The sequence below is a fragment of the Triticum dicoccoides genome, chromosome 6B (genome assembly GCF_002162155.2).
Source record: "Triticum dicoccoides isolate Atlit2015 ecotype Zavitan chromosome 6B, WEW_v2.0, whole genome shotgun sequence".
Taxonomy (NCBI): Eukaryota; Viridiplantae; Streptophyta; class Magnoliopsida; order Poales; family Poaceae; genus Triticum; species Triticum dicoccoides.
Window position 1 is genome coordinate 574,458,890 of NC_041391.1, and position 7,283 is coordinate 574,466,172.

Genomic DNA, 7,283 nt, shown 5'->3' on the forward strand with positions numbered 1-7,283 from the left:
GGTCCGCAGTCCCCAAAGCACCGAGGGAAGTTCGTCGACCCAAGCTCCAGCTGCATGCTTGAGATCACGCATCAGTCGGGGTTTCAATCCCTTGAGAATCAGGCCATTGGCTCGCTCTGCTTGTCCATTCGTCTGCGGATGGGCGACTAAAGCATAGTCGACTCGTGTGCCTTGAGAGTTGCAGAAATCCCTGAATTCCTCCGAGTCAAAGTTCGACCCATTATCCGTAATGATGCTGTGCGGGACTCCATATCTGAATATCAGTTCCCTGATGAAACTAACAACAGTACCGGCGTCAAGGCTCTTGATTGGTTTAGCCTCAATCCACTTGGTGAACTTGTCGACTGCCACCAGTACGTGCGTGAAGCCACTCCGACCTGTTCTCAAAGGACCAACCATGTCGAGCCCCCATACTGCGAAAGGCCAGATGAGTGGGATGGTCTTCAGAGCTGATGCAGGCTTGTGCGACATATTCGAGTAGAACTGACATCCCTCGCACTTATCCACTATTTCCTTTGCCATCTCATTCGCCTTCGGCCAGTAAAATCCGGCTCGGTATGCTTTGGCCACGATGGTCCGAGAGGACGCATGATGACCACAGGTCCCCGAGTGAATATCATTAAGGATGATTCGACCTTCGTCTGGTGTTATGCACTTCTGACCAACTCCAGTCGCGCTTTCTCTATATAAATGTCCTTTGATTACGGTAAAGGCTTTAGATCGACGGACGATCTGTCGAGCCTCTTCCTCATCCTCCGGAAGCTCTTTTCTCAGGATATACGCGATATACGGAACTGTCCAGTCGGGAATGACCACCAAGACCTCCATGACCAAGTCGACCACTGCTGGGACTTCAACCTCAGTCGGATCTGTGGCACTCTTGGGTTGTGGAGCCTCTTCGGTGAAAGGATCTTCTTTGACTGACGGAGTGTGTATATGCTCCAAGAACACACCACTCGGAATGGCTCCTCTCTTGGAACCTATCTTTGCTAGATCATCAGCTGCTTGATTTTTCAGTCGGGGTATATGATGGAGCTCCAACCCCTCGAATTTCTTTTCCAGCTTCCTCACTGCACTTCAGTATCCAGTCATGGCTGGGCTTCTCACGTCCCACTCCTTCATCACTTGGTTGACCACTAAATCTGAATCGCCATAGACCATCAGGCGACGGACGCCGAGTGAAATGGCCATGCGCAATCCGTATAAGAGGGCCTCATACTCTGCCTCATTGTTGGAGGAATCAAAGTGAATCTGGAGCACATATCTGAGCTTATCTCCTCTGGGGGAAACCAGGACAACCCCAGCACCGGAACCATTCAACATCTTAGAGCCATCAAAAAACATGGTCCAATGCTCCGAGTGAACTTCAGTCGGCTGCTGCTGTTCAATCCACTCGGCGGGGAAATCTGCTATTGCCTGGGACTTAACGGCTTTCTTTGCCTCAAACTTGATATCAAGGGGAAGAAGTTCAATCGCCCATTTCGCCACTCGACCAGTTGCATCTCTGTTGTGCAAAATCTCTGATAGTGGAGTGTCGCTGACGACTGTGATGGAATGATCAGAGAAATAATGAGCAACCTTCTTTGTGGTCATGTAAATTCCATACACAAGCTTCTGATAATGAGGATATCTCTGCTTGGATGGAGTCAAGACTTCAGACAAATAATACACTGGGCGCTGAACTTTGAAAGCTTTTCCTTCTTCTTCCCGCTCGACCGTAAGCACAGTACTGACGACTTGTCCTGTAGCTGCGATATAAAGCAACAGAGGCTCTTTGCTGATTGGAGCAGCAAGCACCGGCTGGGTGGAGAGCGGAGCTTTTAGCTCGGCAAACGCTGCATCAGCTTCTGGAGTCCACTCGAACTTGTCTGCCTTCTTCATCAGTCGGTAAAGAGGCAATGCCTTTTCACCGAGTCGTGAGATGAATCGACTTAATGCGGCCAAGCATCCAGTAAGCTTCTGGACATCGTGCACTCGCATAGGGCGTTTCATTCGGAGAATAGTGCCGATCTTTTCTGGATTAGCGTCGATCCCTCGCTCGGAAACGAGAAAACCGAGTAAATTGCCACCAGGAACTCCGAATGTGCACTTTGATGGATTGAGCTTGATATCATACCTTCTGAGGTTGGCAAATGTTTCGGCGAGGTCAGCGAGCAGGTCGGAACCTTTTCGTGACTTGACGACGATATCATCCATATACGCTTCCACATTCCGACTGATTTGAGTGAGTAGACACTTCTGAATCATTCGCATAAATGTGGCTCCGACATTCTTGAGGCCGAATGGCATGGTGATATAGCAGAAGCACCCAAATGGAGTGATGAAAGCTGTTTTTACCTCGTCGGGTCCGTACAGACGGATCTGGTGGTACCCGGAGTAGGCGTCTAGAAAAGACAATCTCTCACATCCCGCGGTCGAGTCAACAATTTGATCTATGCGAGGGAGAGGAAAATGATCTTTCGGGCAGGCCCGGTTGATGTGCTTGAAATCAATGCACATTCGGAGCGATTTGTCCTTCTTAGGAACCATGACGACATTAGCGAGCCACTCGGAGTGGTATATCTCTCGGATAAATCCTGCCGCCAACAGTCGAGCCACTTCCTCACCAATGGCTTTTCTCTTCTGGACGGCGGACCGCCGAAGATGCTCTTTGACTGGTTTTGCTGATGAGTCGACTCTTAGGCGATGCTCAGCCAGTCCCCTGGGAACACCTGGCATGTCAGCGGGCTTCCATGCAAAAATGTCCCAGTTCTCACGGAGGAACTGGATGAGCGCTTCTTCCTATTTCGGGTCGAGTGTTGTGGAGATGTGGGTCGGGGCTGCATCGGGGACGGTCTGGTGAATGTGAACAGACTTCGTCTCACCGGACGACTGAAATGCAGATTCTGTGGCGGGTTTCTTGGATCGCAGCAAATCACTCGGATCTGCGTTTTGCTTGTATTCTTCAAACTCGACCGCTGTCACCTGGGAATCAGCAATCTTTGAGCCCTTTTGAAAGCACTCTTCTGCCTTTTTCCGATCACCGGTGACAGTGATCACTCCTTTGGGGCCGGGCATCTTCAATTTGAGGTACACGTAACATGGTCGAGCCATGAACCGTGCATAAGCTGGTCTCCCCAAAATGGCATGATATGCACTCTGAAAATCCATGACCTCAAACGTCAACTTCTCTTTGCGAAAATGTTTCGAATCACCAAACACCACGTCCAGAGCTATTTGGCCGAGTGACTCGGCTTTCTTCCCTGGTATAACTCCATGAAAGCTCATGTTACTGGTGCTCAGTCGGGACATCGGAATGCCCATTCCTTTCAGTGTGTCTGCATACAACAAATTCAGCCCGCTACCACCGTCCATCAGCACTTTTGTCAGTCGAGTGCCTTCGACAACTGGATCGACCACCAAAGCTTGCCTCCCAGGGGTGGCAATATGAGTCAGGTGATCAGATTGGTCGAATGTGATGGGTGTTTGGGACCATCTCAAATAATTTGCTTTTGCTGGGGTAACCATGTTCACCTCGTGGTTAATGACTTTCAGTCGACTCTTGCTTTCCACATCTGCAAAGATCATCAGAGTGGAGTTGACATGCGGATATCCTTCCTCACTGTCCTCCTTGTCTTCGGCCTTGTCCGACTCCTTTTCCTTGTCTTTAGACTGTTTTCTTTGAAACTGCTGGATCAGGAGTCGACATTGGCGAGTGGTATGTTTTGGGTAAATGGTATTCCCCTCTTCGTCTTTCTTCGTGTGGATATGACACGGCATATCCATCATGTCATTCCCTTCTTTATCCTTTACCTTCTTAGGGTTCCAGGATCCTTTTGGTTTCCCTTTAAACTTTCCATGAGCCACGGCTAGAGCCTCTCCAGGAGCTGCCGGTTCAGCCTTCCGCTTCTGTTTCCGACTGGTGTTTCCCTTCTCCGACTGGCTTGGCTTGTGCTTGCCGCTTCGGAGTCGGTCTTCTTCTTCACCATTGGCGTACTTGGTAGCAATTTCCATCATCTGACTCAAGGTCATGTCTCCGGTTCGACCAAATTTCAAACTCAATTCTCTGTTCTTGACACCATCCTTGAAGGCGCAGACTGCCTGATGATCAGACACATTCTCCACAGTATGGTGCAAAGTGATCCATCTCTGAATATACTCCCTGAGGGTCTCATTGGTCTTCTGCACGCAGACTTGCAGCTCCGTCAATCCAGCCGGTCGCTTGCAAGTTCCTTCAAACGTTCTGACAAACACTCGGGACAGATCTTCCCAAGTGTAAATACTGCTAGGAGGTAACTGATTCAACCACGCTCTGGCAGAACCTTCCAACATGAGGGGCAAATGCTTCATGGCCACCTCGTCATTCCCACCACCAATCTGAACTGCCACTCGGTAGTCCTCAAGCCAAGTTTCAGGCTTAGACTCACCGGTGAACTTGCTGACTCCTGTTGCCATCCTAAAATTGGGAGGAATCACTGCGGCTCTGATAGCTCTGCTGAAAATTCCGGACCAGAAATGTGCACTCGACTGCTCGTGGGCGATCTCTGTCGAGTCCACCTCGATGGGCTCTATTCCAGTTGACCAAGCCTTGCACGATAATGGATCGCGCGTCGAAGCCTGGTTCTCTGGGGTCGAATGGAACTCTTCGCCCCGCACTGAGCTGACCTCTGTCATCTTGCTGCCGAGGAGCGTAAGACCCACCCCTCGGAGGGGAAGTGGGCACTCGACGCCTATCATCTCGGTCGTGTCGGTCTCCATATTGGTCTCGCCGATTCTCGCGCCCCTCACGCCGCGGAGGCGATCTGGGACTGTGAGCCGACTGAACCGTATTCGCAGCGATGGATCGACTATGAATTCTGTTGCGCGACTGCGACACGGCTGAATTCTGATCTCCTGCTGCCCGGAGCAGATCCCTGATCTGCATCAAGCCTCTGCAAGCTTCCGACTGAGAGGGCTGGATGGACTCTGCAATACGGGTCGCAGCTGCTAAATTCTGGATTGGGGTTCGATATACCTGAGTCGGCGGGAAGAGTTGACGTCGACTGGCGTCGGGAACTCGTTGCCGCGCTCATCGAGTGCTCGCTGAAGATTCTCCAGGCGAGCGCGTTCGGCCAAATTGGCCAAACGTGCCTCCTCCAAGGCGCGAGCCTCGGGTGTTTCTCCTGCGATGGGAGTATGCAGGGCATCCATATTCCTGCGGCGAAGTTCCTCTCTTTGCAGAGAGTCGAGTGGCTCGGGCTGATACTCTTCGTGGTCTCGTGCGGGGTCGCCTCCGTCGCCTGCCCCACCATCACGGGCGAAGCCAGGGAGGCTGCGAGGCCCGTCGACCATCAAGATTTCCGCCGCTGGATCACTGCTATCGCATTCGGATGCAGTCTCTACGGAGCCAGTCGACAGATCGAATAGGCCGTAGAGAGATTCGTCGGGCTCGATTGCCGCAACTTGGGTGGTGGCCGTCTGGCGAGCCACCGTGTGTCTCACCCACCGCTGAAGCCTCGACCGACCCGAGCGCTTGCGCTGGCGGGAGACCGGGAGGGTGGTCGATAGGGGAGTCGACCGATATGGGGTCGACGGTTGCCGCAGCAGAACGCCGCGGACACATGCGCGAAAATGCGTCGCACCGCGGACGGGGAGCGCATCGACGTCGAGTGGAGCCTCCTGGAGCCAGGCGGAGTCGTCGGCGACGAAGGTGAGAGCACCGAGACGAATCTCTCGACCCTCGACCAAAACTCCAACAGCGACCATGATGAAAGTACTCGGAAGAATCGCAACTTCTCCACAAAATCGCTAAAACACCCGCCCCACAGTGGGCGCCAACTGTCGTGGATCTAAGTCTGACAGTAGAGTGGGGGGTAGGTATGGAGAGGCAAGGTCCTAGCTATGGAGAGGTTGTAAACACAAGAGATGTACGAGTTCAGGCCCTTCTCAGAGGAAGTAAAAGCCCTACGTCTCGGAGCCCGGAGGCGGTCGAGTGGATTATGTGTATATGGATTACAGGGTGCTGAACCCTTCTGCCTGTGGAGGGAGGTGGCTTATATAGAGTGCGCCAGGACCCCAGCCAACCCACATAATGAAGGGTTTAAGGTATATTAAGTCCGGGGCGTTACTGGTAACACCCCACATAAAGTGTCTTTACTATCATAAAGTCTACTTAATTACAGGCCGTTGCAGTGCAGAGTGCCTCTTGACCTTCTGGTGGTCGAGTGAGTCTTCGTGGTCGAGTCCTTCAAGTCAGTCGAGTGAGTCCCTCGTAGGTCGACTGGAAGGTGATCTCTTCTAAGGGTGTCCTCGGGCAGGGTACTTAGATCAGGTCTGTGACCCTACCCTAGGTACATGACTCCATCAGATAGTTCGGCTATCCGGACACCCCCTAGTCCGGGACTCCCTCAGTAGCCCCCGAACCGGGCTTAAGCGACGACGAGTCCGGCGCGTTTATTGTCTTCGGCGTTGCAAGGCGGGTTCTCCTTCAAACTTCATGTTCCTGTCAAATAGTGTCCGGCTTCCTTATAAATGTTGTGCTCCTTGGCTTCTACGCCCAATAATGGCCTTCTTCCACGTGTCGTATCAATGCAAAAAGCTAGGGTATTTTTACATTTTACCCCCTAGCCGTGCGAACGAGCCGCCTATAAGAGAGGCGAGGATCTAGATCCAGCTCACACCATCCTCCATCCGCAAGTTCTCGTCGAAGCACCTCTGACAAAAATCCATTCTATCATGGATAGTCGACGCGGCTCCTCCTCTCGCGCTCCCAGCCCTAAGCCAGGAGATTGGGGGAGATGCTCAGTTCCACACAGCGAGCTAGTGGCGCTCCAAACCGAGGAATATCTTCCCCCAGCTTTCATGGTTCCGATTTGAGCCGGACTGGCCACCTTCAAGGGCGGAAAGCAGGCGGAGAGCGTACCCAACCCTTCCAAAGGAGAGCGGGTATGCTTCGTCCCTTATCTAATAAGGGGACTCGGATTTCCCATACATCCGTTTCTCCGGGGGCTCCTGGAGTTCTACGGACTCCAGCTTCACCACCTCACACCTGCCTCCATTTTGCACATCGCGGGCTTTGTAGCTCTTTGCGAGCTGTTCCTGGGCATCGAGCCCCATTTTGTGCTGTGGAAGAGATTGTTTTGCCTCGTACCCCGTTCTTATGAGGGGTCGATATATCAAGTGGGCGGAGCCGAAATATGGCGCATCGCCGGGACCGGATATCTATCCGGCACCCTGAAGAAGGCGTCCGAAGACTGGCCTTCGGAATGGTTCTACATGGAGGACGCCCCTCTGCCGGATCCAGTTCGGATTGGCCTCCCGGAGTT